Genomic DNA, 11,822 nt, shown 5'->3' on the forward strand with positions numbered 1-11,822 from the left:
CTGAACCCCTTGAGTCCCGATGCCCGCAGCCCATGGTGACCCAGCTGGCCGGCTCTCTTGGGGGTCAGCCCTGACGGTCCCACACCCGTGTCCGTCTCCCACCACCTCTCCTTGCTGTCAGGGTGGTGGAGGAGCAGTTACCAAGCCACAGTGCGGCCCCTTCCACAGGCTGCACACTGCCGTCTCCTGCGCCCTTCCCCGCCCTCCGGAGTCACTTCAGAGAGGGGCCCAGCTTTGTGTCTCGGGGACACAGATTCTGGTGGCCAATGTGGGTGTGGGTGTGGGGAGGGCTGCGTGTTCCTCCGGGGACCCTCGGGCCGGCCTGGGGTGCAGCCCGAGGCAGCACTGAGGGCCCCACCCCCCCACGCGCCTGGACCTCATCTGTCTCCTTCCTGTCACCCCACGGCAGCCCTGCGGAGCAGGTGCGGGATTAAATCCCAGGCTGCGGCTGCCCAGGCGCTGGCACTTCATTACCTCCTGCCCAGCTGTCTGTGGGCATTGACCGGCCTGGCCCCAGTGACCTCTGATCGATGGGCAGCCTGTTGTTTACTGGATTCTGTCCTAGTGGGCTGGGAAGGGGGCATCCACCGCCCACAGCCTTCCCTGGCTGCCCTGTAACTGAGGCAGAGGGGACGCGACAGCAGCACCAGGGCAGGCGAGCAAGGATGCCCAGAGGCTGGGGACAGGCAGCCGTGAGCCAGGGGCCCTGGACTCAGCTGGACACAACCTTGACAGATGTCCCTGGGCCCCTGTGACAGAAGAGCCCTGACCCTGAGCCTCTGCTTAAGGGAGCCTAAGCGGCTCTGTTGCCTGCCGGAAACACCGAGTGGCCGAGCTAGGACCCTGAGGGTAGGGTGATCCCGGCACAGCCCAGAGGCAATAGAAAGACCCATGGGGCAGGACAACACCCCTCACAGACCACAGCAGAACTGGGTGCGGAGGGAAAGGGTTCACTGGTGTCCCTGGCAAGTTCAGAGGTGGGAGGACCTGCATGTGCTTTGGGTAAGAGGCCAGAGGAGATGTCGGCCGATCACAGGGACCTCGGGTGTCAGGGATGCACTGGTCAGACGTGTGGTAGCCAGGCCTGGCCCAGAGAGAGCGGGGGCGGGGGGAGGGTCAGAGGCCAGAGGCAGAGGTGGTGCGGCCTGGGCCAGGGCAACAGGAGAGGCAGGGCCGAAACTCCTGCTGCCCAGGTGGACGCCCAGCATGGATGGGGTGCAGGGAGAAAGGGGGCTCCGCCTCTACCTCAGCCACCCCAAAAGCTGCGGGGCTACAGACCTTGGCTGTGGTTCGAAGGCCAGCCTGCACCCTGCCGTCAGAGCGGCGCTGGGGCCGGGACAGAAGCTGGTGTTCCAGCCCTTTCCAGAGGCTCAGGAGGAGCGGGCCCCGCTATCCACCAAAACAAGCCGCTGTCCCGGGCCCCGGCAGCCAGGAAGACTATGTGACATCATCAGGCACTGGACCAGCCCCGGGCTGCCACGCCTGACTTCTGGCTACAGGAGATAGTGACCACTGTCCGTCAAGGTCCCTGACTTGCGGTGGCACGACTTCCTGGCAGATTTGGGAGTCAAGGTCCTGGGACCATTGGACAGAAAGAGGGCAGAGCAGTAGCAAAAGCGGGGGAGATGGGGGTCAGGGAGGACGGCAGTGGCCCCGGGAGTTCCACACTCCAAAGTTGAGGGGGACAAGTAATTATGCAGTTGCTGGGCATGGTGGCACACGCCTGTGAGCCCAGCACTCAGGAGGCTGAAGCAGGAGGATCGCCATGAGTTAAGAGGCCAGCCTGGGTTACACAGCGAGTTCAAGTTCAGCCTGAACTACATAGCAAGACCCTGACTCAAAAAAAAATAGTAAATATGCAGAGGTCCTCAGGGCCAAAGGGTTGTCTCTGGCTGGTGACATTAAAGCTACTATGTGAACCCCGAGGGAGGGCTCAGGCAGCATTCAGAGGAGGTAGGCAGGGGTGGTGCTCCCCACTCTGCAGAAGGCCAGCAACTCATTGGTAAGGCCTGGCTCCTCTCCTGTCCCCAGCACTGGAGTGGCCAACGACTGAGATTTGATGTGGTCTTGGGGAAGGGACCTCGAGCAGAGAGGCCAGGCCCCGGTGTGGGGCCCGGACGGGGTGGGGCTGGAGTATGGGTGATGGGCTCCCTGCTAGGGCTCAGAGGGAGGGGCAGGGCCCCAGCTGGCTCCGGTCGCTGCTCAGGGTTCGTCCCCGCCTTCCTGGAGCCCCAGACCTGCCCGTCCACCCCGCCGCACCCCGGTTCAGACTCAGCCGCTGCCTGCTGCAAGCCCACGCGCGTCGTCTTCCTGGTACTGGGGCCCCTTTACACCCTGAAACATCAGTGAGGCGCCCAGAGTCTTAGTTCGTGGGAGTCTATCAATATTTATCATGCTGTATCGGCAATTAAAGCACAGAAACCTTTAAATATTCATCTGTTCACTCATTTAAGATAAAAAATAATACACTCAGTTCATGTGAATATAAGTAGTACATTTTTATGAGAGAACTATTTGAAAACAAAAGAGAGTCGTACTGCTCTACATTTTTGCAACTCTCCCAAATGTCTGGCTTTACTAGAAGACAGCTGGACCCTGTTCTCGGCCGCTGAGCTCCCGCCATATGTTATTTTGGTGAAAGCTAATTAGGGAAATCTGGCCTCAGCCACAGCTGGAGCTGGCGACGCCTCCATCCGGCCTCTCCCGGGCTTCTCCTGATACTACACCAAACCTCATCGGTGGCCAATCCGAGGACGGCGCGGCTGGGATGGAAAGACCTCCCCACGACCCCTTCACGCCCCATCACATCGAAAGCTGCTCCGTCTTCCGCTCCTGCCTTGGCCATTTGGAATGAAAATCTTCTAGGACGTGAAGAACGAGTCAAGCTCACAATAGCAGAGAATTTCTCCAAATTCAAAGAATGGCTCGCAAGCTCAAGTTGTACCGTGGGTGACAGAACCGTGGGTTTTTCCCCCCTGAAGCAACTTCCTGGCTCCGTCCCATTCCTCACCAGGCACGAGGCGGCTGCAGTTGGGTCGCAGCGGTTTTTCTCAGGTCACACTGGCGCGGCGTCGGGGACAAGTGCCCGTGTCAGCCCGGCTGTGCCTCCCAAATGCTGTTCTTCGGGACAATGGTCACCGTCTGCGGGCTGGGCCCACGCAGAATCAGCCGGTCTGGCTTCCCTGTGGTACGTGGTGGCCGGGAACGTGTGGCCGTCAGAACAACCTGGTGCCACCGCCCATGTCCCCGGTACCGGTGTAGGTCAGCAATGGCCACTGCTGAGTGCCGGCCGTGAACTGTCGTCCACCCTCGCAGCACACGTGGGGCAGGAACTTGTGTCCTTGTGCCCATCTCACGCGTGGGGAAACTGAGGCTCGGCATAGCACCTCACTCTGCCGCCTGCTCTGAGGAAGAGAATCACACCGACCCCAGGCACCAGGTGGGAACAGCTTAGCACCTCGTGTTTCCCGCGGCCTCTCGGTTCTGCAGTGCTCACGGGCTTCTCGAGAGGCGGCCAGCTGGTGTCCTCCCCCTGCCGTGCTGGGCCGCAGAGACAAGGCCCGGGCTACCAGGTCCTGGACCCAGACGGCCCGGTCGGCTGGATAGTGACGCCACTCAGGCTACCTGCTTCTCCTGGGCCCGACCGAGCCGGCTGGGCTGTGTGGCCACCTCTCTGGCCATCTTCTCGTCCGACACCAGCCTTTGGGTGGGGGAACCTCAAACCTTCTCCACGCCCTGGCCTGAGCGCCGGGCACTCCATCTTGTCCCCAAGGCCCCCGAGGCCGCCGTGACCACCAAGAAAGCAAGAAGGTCGGCAGGCTGATGGGGCCGAGCTCATTCCTCCTCTCCCAGAACCCTGGAAAAGTGAACCGGCACAGAGCGGGGGCAGCAGGTAAGCAGCCCGAGTTCTCTCGGAACCGGAATCGCTGCCCTGCCCAGGTCTATCTGTGCCTCACTTTCCCCTCCGACACCCACCCCAACCCGGGTGGCAGGAGAGGCATCTGCAGCAGCTACTGGGTGCCAGAGTCGGAACCAGCCTGGCAGCTTCCGGAGCCCCAGAAGCACAGTGCCAAGGCCAGAAGGGGGCCAGAGGTACCTGGAGCCAGCCAGGGCCTGGACACACAGAAGCCACACTAACTGGGGTCCAGGGGGCCAGGACCTGGGGCACCTTTCCTGGAGAGCCTGGAGTCTGAAGGAACAGAGACAGACAGGTCACAGCATGGCCAAGAACGGGCTGTCATGTCCCTGGGTCCCATGTACCACCTCCCCAATCACGGGGTGGGCACTGGCTGGGGAGGCCAGAGGGAGACATAAGGGAAACATCTGTCTCCTCGTAGGTATTTAGAAAACAGAAGTTCTGGCCAGACTCCAGTGGTGCACGCCTTTGATCCCTGCACACTGGAGGCTGAGGCAGGAGGATCGAGACAAGCCGCAACTCTTTAGAAAGAGCCTATCTCAAAAACTAAAATAACAGACATTGTTTTTACTACCAAGGTTATGACCGTCACCAGTCTGACCGTCTGTCTCAAGGCCAAGTGTGGCTTCGAAGTGATGGTTTCGCCAGGAGCCCTGATGGTCCCTTGGGCCTAGACACAGAGCAACAGCCGGGGCTTGGACGGTGAGACTGGGCTGGACGCAGGGGAGCGGGAACGTGACTGCCCAGACAGGAGGCAGAAGTCTGAGAGGGATGGTACAGAATCCCACAGCGGCCAGGAGGAGGCCTAACATTAAGGTTTGGCAAAAATCCAGGTCAGCGTCAATGTCAGTGACAGGGTGGCTACCTGCTGCAGGGCCAGGTAAGAGATTCCCTCGCCTCCTGGTCCCAGGCCGGGAGGGGCCCGGAGGCTGACAGGGTTGTCTGGGGACAGAGGTGGCAACTTGGAGCCAGAGCAGAGAAGCCAGCGGAGGACCAGCCCGGAGACGCCCACGTGAGTTCTGCCTGGGCCTCCTGAGACTCCAGGGGGCTGATGTCCCCAGCCACCAGCTAGGGCTCCCCATGTCCCAGCTCGAGTGGGGAGACCACGGACTCACCATGGGATAACCATGCCAAAGGACGCAGAGCTGGGCCGCTGGTCTGTGATCCCACGGCTCCGACTTCACCTACAGAGAAAGGCAGGTCGCTCTTGCTGCAGCCACTGGGGGTTTGGACCGGGGCGGGAAAGGCAGCGGTCTCCACGGCAGCGTCCGTCAGTGTACTTTCTCCTGAATCTGGTGCTGCGATTCGCTCTTTGGAACAGGTACCACGTGCGCTGAATTAAGCTCGGTGTGACAATAATGGAGACCTGCCATTGGACGGGGAGGAAAACAAGCCAGGCGCTCATCCCTCTCACGCAGAAGACTGAGGCGAACCGTCCAGGAAGCGCTGAGATGCAGGTCCTCCCAGCTCCCCCGTCCACCCTCCCATGTCCCCTTGTCGTGGTGCAGGGTGGCAGCCACAACAGCACTGTTGTAGGCAACAGCCAAAAGGAGGGGAGGGGAGGGGCCCGGGCGGCCCAGCTGTCGGTGAAGTGCTTCTGTGTACACTTGGAAAGACCAGAATGTAATGACCTAACTGCCCCCGGCTGCGAAGAAGCCAGGGCGATGTGGTCTTTACCTGACAGCCGTGTGCTCAACCATGATCCCTCCCTAAGGAGGGGGAGGCACCGCCCTCCCTCCCACAGAAGACGTAGCACAGCGCTGCTTCCGGGAAGGGGCGCCGCTGAGAGTTCTGTTTCAGTGCAGTGGGATCACACGACTGTGCACACTTCTTGGAGCTTGTGGAGTGATCCACTTAAGATTCCGACATTCCACTTTGTGTAAATATTATCTCTCCACATCTCCAAACAAACACAGAACAGACCACAGGCGGCTGTGAACCCTGGTTCCTGAAGCTCATGCTGATGTGCTCAGCGTGAACTGATGCCTGTAGCTGCCTTTGAAATGCATCCAAACAACTGAGCCAGTCCAGGAAGGAAGCTCACTCACTGGGGAGCCCCTAGGGCAGACAGGTGGGTGTGGCCTCCGTCCAACACCCCTGCCCAGCCTGTAGTACGGGGAATCCACCCCAGGGCCTTCACCTGAGCTACATCCCCAGACCTTTTTATTTCAACACAGAGTCTTGCCGAGTCGCTAAATTGCCCAGGCGCGGCTCAAACTTGCGATTCTCCTGCCTCGGCCTTTCAAAGTATTTACCGGCCTGTGCCACCAAGCCCAGCGTGCTCTTTTGACCTTCCTTTATGTTTGAACGCTGTCACAGTAAGGTATTTGGGGATGAACCTGTCCCCTCCCCACCCTTCCACCAAGGGTTCGAATCCTCCTTCCCACCTCTGGGGACCGGATCCGGGCAGCCTTTCCCTCTCTGACACTGGCCTGCCCCTGTGGGCGTCCCTGGTAGAGCCACACCCTCAGCTGATGTCGCCCGGCAGCCTTGTTCCTGCTCCCCTCACCCCTGGGACGCCCACTCACTTCGGCCCCTGACCCTCGCCGCTCTGCTCAGGAAGCCCCACCAGACCCAGGCCCCTCTCCTCAGAATCCTCGGGCTGGGTCCTTCCAAAAAAGCTGTGCACCCGCACAGGGTGAACGGGGTGCCCTCTGCTGCCTGGCCCTGTGTCTCTGGGTCCAGGTCTCTCCTGTAGGCCTGGGAACTATGACAGTGTTCCTGGTGACCCACTGGGCTGCAGAGGGAGCTGTGGGCTGGGGAGGGGACCTGGGGACGGAGGGTGGCCAGGTGGGCGGGGCCAGCCCGGTGCCTGGAGACCCAGCCAGGGATGGAGTCTGCCGTGGGATTGCAGAGCCATGCTCCATCTCCAGTGGGTGGGATGCTCAGAGCCCAACCCCTCTCCCTCCCCTGCCACACCTGCCTCTGGTGGCTGCAGCAGCCCCTTCCCTCACAACTCAGCTCCCATCCTTCCAGGCTCGGCCAGCATCCGCTCCTCCAGCAAGCCCCCCCCAGCCCCCAGGCGCGCCCATCCTGCTGGGGCTTTGCGCATTCCCCACACCTGTCCCTGGGGCTGCTGTATGGAGGGGACTTTCTGCTGGTGACGCAGGGTCTTTCCTAGTCAGGACCCGAGTTTGCTGCCACTGTGCAGCCACCAACTCAGCTTCACCCCCTACAGGAAAACATTCCATCCCCCCTTTGCTTTGAAAGGAGATGCAGCGGTCCAAGCCAGGACACAGCCCCTAGGGGCGGTTGGAGTTCACTTTGTAGGCACCAGATACGGGAGAGGGGTGCGAAGAGATTCTCACCCACAGAGGTGACAGATGTGGAAAGGCCCTGGGGTCTCACTGCTCTGTTTCCTGATCACTGGGGGCCCGAAGACCCCAGGGACCTGAGCCCAGCCCTGAGGCTCTGCGCTTGCGGCTTACCTGTTGTCTTCCTCACTTTCTTGTCATCACTGACGCATAATACCTGCCACCCACAACTGAGGAAGGAGAGGTTTGGGGCTCTCATTTCAGTCCGTAGACAGCTGGCTCCTAGGCAGGAGGGCCAGGCGGAGGAGAGCTGCTCACTGCATGGTGGCAGGAAGCAGAGAGAGTGAAGGCGGTGCAGGAAGGGAGACAAATCTCCTTGGTCACCGCCCAGGCCCCACCTCCTAACAAAAACCAGCTCTAAGCCCCCATGAGCCGATCACCCCCCAAGGTCCTGCCAGCCCTCCAAGGATGCCCCCCTGGCCTGTTGAGCACCCACCAGGGCCCCAAACGCCTCTAGAGGCTGAGGACCAAGAACACAGGCCCTGGGGACAATGATGGACACTCAGCTGTCCCGAGACACAGACGGTCCCGGCCGGGGAGGAGGGCGGCCCTGTCCCTGCCCCAGTCCCAGCCCCAGAGAAGGCAGCGAGCCCAGCCCAAGCCCCTGCCCTCCTGGAGCTGGTCACCCAACGGGAACAGAGGAGACCAAAACAGCAGCAGAGGCAGGAGATGCCTCCAAGCACAGAAGAAGAGAAAACAAAGCCAGAGGCAGAGACCCCGCTAGGTGGCCCTGGGACAGGGAGGCCTCTGGAGGAGGTGGCCCCAGGCAGGGACTAGGAGCAGCGAGTGGATGTGTGAGTCAGGTGGTGTTGGGGGATGGGAACGCGCTGCAGGCAGAAGTGACAGCAAGTGCACAGCCTGAGGTGCCAACCTGCCTGGCACTTGGCACGAGTCCTGGGCGCCGGGGCCGGGGTGGAGAGGTGAGCTCCCACCTCCCCCCAGCTAGGAAGAAGAAAGACCATTTGGGCCAAATCGCCCCTGCCTGCAGCTCCAGGCCCTTCTGCCCGCCCTGCCACCTCACCTGGCGAACAGGTAGCCACACTTCGTTCCTGCTGCACCGACTCAGATGCCAGGCCCCTCCCCGTGTGTCATTACACCCACCTCACCGCCTGGCCCTGGGCTCCCCAGCCCCGACCCGTGGGCAGGAACCACACCAGGGTGGGTCTCGAGCTGCTCACCTCGGCCAGCCGTGCATCATGGTGGGGAGGGGAAACTGAGGCACACACTCCGACCTGGTGCCCTGAGCAGCGAGTCTGTGAGGGCTCTGGGGATATTGCGAGGCCCCAGGGAGGAGGAAAAAGGGGAAGCCCCTCAGGGTCCTGAAATGATCCCCTGAGCCTCGGCCACCAGAGCTGGGTAAACACCAGGCCGGGACTCCTTGATTTACACCCTGCCTGTGCCACCAGCTGCCCTCCAGGGACAAGTGTGTTACTCCCCCTACTCCCCGGCTCCCACCTGGACTCTGGAGACCGTAATAACAGGGCCAGGGTGAGGACTGCATGAGATAAGATCTGCAAGGTGCTCAGCCCCGAGACCAGCGCTATAAGTGTTTTTTAAATAAAAAGGAAAGTGCTTAGTAAAGTGTATTTTAAAATCACTCCCTTCCATGTAATTGTATTTTTAAATGTTCGGTAGGAAAAGGGTTTGCCCCCTTTAAGAATAATCGGGGGCCAAACTGCTTCTGTCAGCAGAAAGCCAGTGATTAGGAAACAAAGCTGGAGTTGCCAACAGTTTAATTAGTTCCTTTCAGCACGGAAGGCCCAGCCCGGAGCCTGACAGGTTGGCCCCGGTGACCAGCCAGGCGGGCTGGGCACCAGCGCCATCGCACCATCCCGGAAAGCTCGCCTCCCGCTCCTGCCTGGGCCTCCCGGTCCTGTGTCCTGTCCTTTAAGGGGTGCGCTGAGGAGTGTGGCACTTCGGGGGGCAAAGCCAGGCACCGCACACCGGAAGGCCAGATGCGGCAGGGGCTGGGTGGGGAGGACCCGCCTGGGATCCCGGCTGCTCCATTCCCCCCTAGATCTGCCTGTCCCTGGGGTCCTCACCCCCGACACCCCAGAAGGGCGGCAGCCAGACCGCAAACTCCCTTAGGGCAACTGTGGTGTACAGGCTAATGCCCAGCAAGTGCCATCAGGCGCGGGGTGGAAAAGACAGCCGACCGCAGAAGTTAAGGCGGGCGTTCATAGACAGAGAAACCCACTCTGGCCCTGACCGAGGGCTGTCGTCCTCCCCACAATGATCTGCAGGTTCGATACCGCTCCTGCCAAACACCCAGCAGGCCTTTGCAGAAACTGACAACTCTATGCTGAAATGCAAGGCTGGGGTTCGGCTCGGTAGGAGAGCTGCACGTAGCACGGGCCCTGGGTTCGATTCCCAGCACTGGAATAAAATGAGAAGCATGGGAAAATGCAAAGGACCTAAAATGGCCTGGACTGCTATAAGTTAGAACAGAGGAACGGCTCAAACACCTGGATTTTATAACGTTCTATAAAAGCCACAGCCGTTAAGACCCTGTGAGGCTCGTTTAAGAGTAGACAAACTGACCACTCTAAGAAAATAGTGAATGTAAATTAAAACCAGAATGAGCTACCACAATGCACCCACTCCACAGCTACCAGGAAAACTGACTGGTGAGCACGGAGGCCCTGGGGTGCCCTGTGCACTGCTGGGAGTGGTAAACTGAGGCCACCACTCTGGAAAATGCTTTGGCTCTGTCTACTATACCTAAGCACACAATAAACCAGCCACCTTCTCTAGGCATCAGCTTGACAAAAATCAAAACAGGAAAAGCCACATGCAAGGATATGCATAGCCACTTTCTTCAGATTGGTCCCCCAAGCTGGAAAGAACTTAAATGTAATCGAAGGAAGACAGAATAAAAAAGCTGTGATGCAATCGCCCGATGGAGTACTATGTAGCAATGAAAAGGGAACAAAGGCCACAGATATATGCACCAACATGGACGTTGCCTCAGATATTTTCCTGAGTAAAATAATCCAGACACAAACAGTACAGACTGTGTGAGACACACACCTCCTCCATCCCCCTCCACCCCTTCTTCGGCCTCGCTTCCCCCACCCACCCACAAAACGCCTTTGGAGACCTTGAGATGGAGGAGGGTGGCTTGCTTGCACTCGTGGGTTCTCTGGTCCCTGTCCTCACCTTGGAACTAGTATGGCAAAGCCCACTGCGAGGGGAGTGACTTTTCTCCGTTACAACGCAGACCACTGTGTCTGGCAGACGCGTAACTGACAGCAGACCTGCGGGCATTGGTCGTTTCAAGTGCTATTTGTAAATTCATTTCCCAGGACCTGTGGCGGCCACTCTCGGCTCCCTGGAGGTGTAGATGGCTCCCCTGCTGTATTCACTGGAAAGTCGTGATTTCCTTTTTTTTTCCTTTTGGTACCGGGGATCGAACTGAGGACCTTGTGCTTATGAGGCAGGTGGCGGAACCACTGAGCTAAATCCCCAGCCCAGTTGTGATTTCTTTAATAGCCCCTTCCTGCTGCTGTCCACCCTTTCTCCTGGGAAAACATCAGGGTTCCCCCATCCTCACGCAGGCTCAGGCCTGGTCTGCCTGGTGTCTCTGGGTTCTCAAAGCTGCCCTGTCATTGAGCAGCTGCTGTTTGCTGGGCTCTGCCGTCCTAGAGGGAGACCTGCCATTCTCACTGCTGCCACTGGTATTCACGTCCATATTCTGAGGTCCTCAAGACAGGTCTTGGGATGTAGTCCAGTCTGGCCCTGAACTCACAGCGACCCTCCTGCCTTGGCCTCCTAAGTGCTGGGATTCAGGTGTGTGCCCCACTCCCAACTGCTCGAGCCTGCACTTTACTGGTAGGGAAACTGAGGCACAGGGATGTGAACTAGCTTGCCCAGGACTCCAGGACAGATCTGCAGGTCCATCAGACCCACTGGGGGCTCCAAGGTCCGCTTCACCCGGGTCTGGCACTCTCCATGTCTGTCTGCTGGCTGACGTCAAAGGGCAGGTGTGTTCATTCAGGGTGGCCCCTGTGAGGCAAGCACCTCCCACTCTCCAGGGCAGGAGAACCACGACCTCCCTGCTAAGGTTGACGGCAGGCACGGGGCTGCAGAAGGGAAGACGCGGCAGGCCGGGGTGGGCCCAGGCCACCACCACACCACGCAGCCTGGGCACTGCCAGCTCTGCTGCCAAGCTCTGGAGGCAGAATTCAGGCCCGAGGTCGCCAAGTTCACCGTGTCCCTGAGGACCAGAGAGTGGAAATGAGCTGCCCAAGATCTCCAGCTAGAAGAGCTCTGAGCCCCGATACGCCCGAGCACGACTGGCCTCACAGGCAGCTGAGCACCTGGACAGTGGGCAGGGAAGCTCGAGGTGCATCTCAGCGGGTAAACTGAGTCACGCGCCAGCCGCCCCGCGCAGGCGCTCACACATACACACTTTGGCGTCCACACAGGTCTTGGCTGGCTTCGGGTTTATGAGGAGCTCCTGGAAGAGGTAGCTGTTGAGTGTAGACAGCCAAGTAGCCGGTGAGGATCTAACCGGGTCCCACTGCTGGATAGGCTGAGCCCAGGGTCGGGGTGGGGGTCTCCACGGTGACGGGAGGTGGCTGGAGGGGAGA

The sequence above is a fragment of the Fukomys damarensis genome, unplaced genomic scaffold (assembly GCF_012274545.1).
Source record: "Fukomys damarensis isolate Sample0158 unplaced genomic scaffold, DMR_v1.0_HiC HiC_scaffold_20, whole genome shotgun sequence".
Classification (NCBI taxonomy): domain Eukaryota; kingdom Metazoa; phylum Chordata; class Mammalia; order Rodentia; family Bathyergidae; genus Fukomys; species Fukomys damarensis.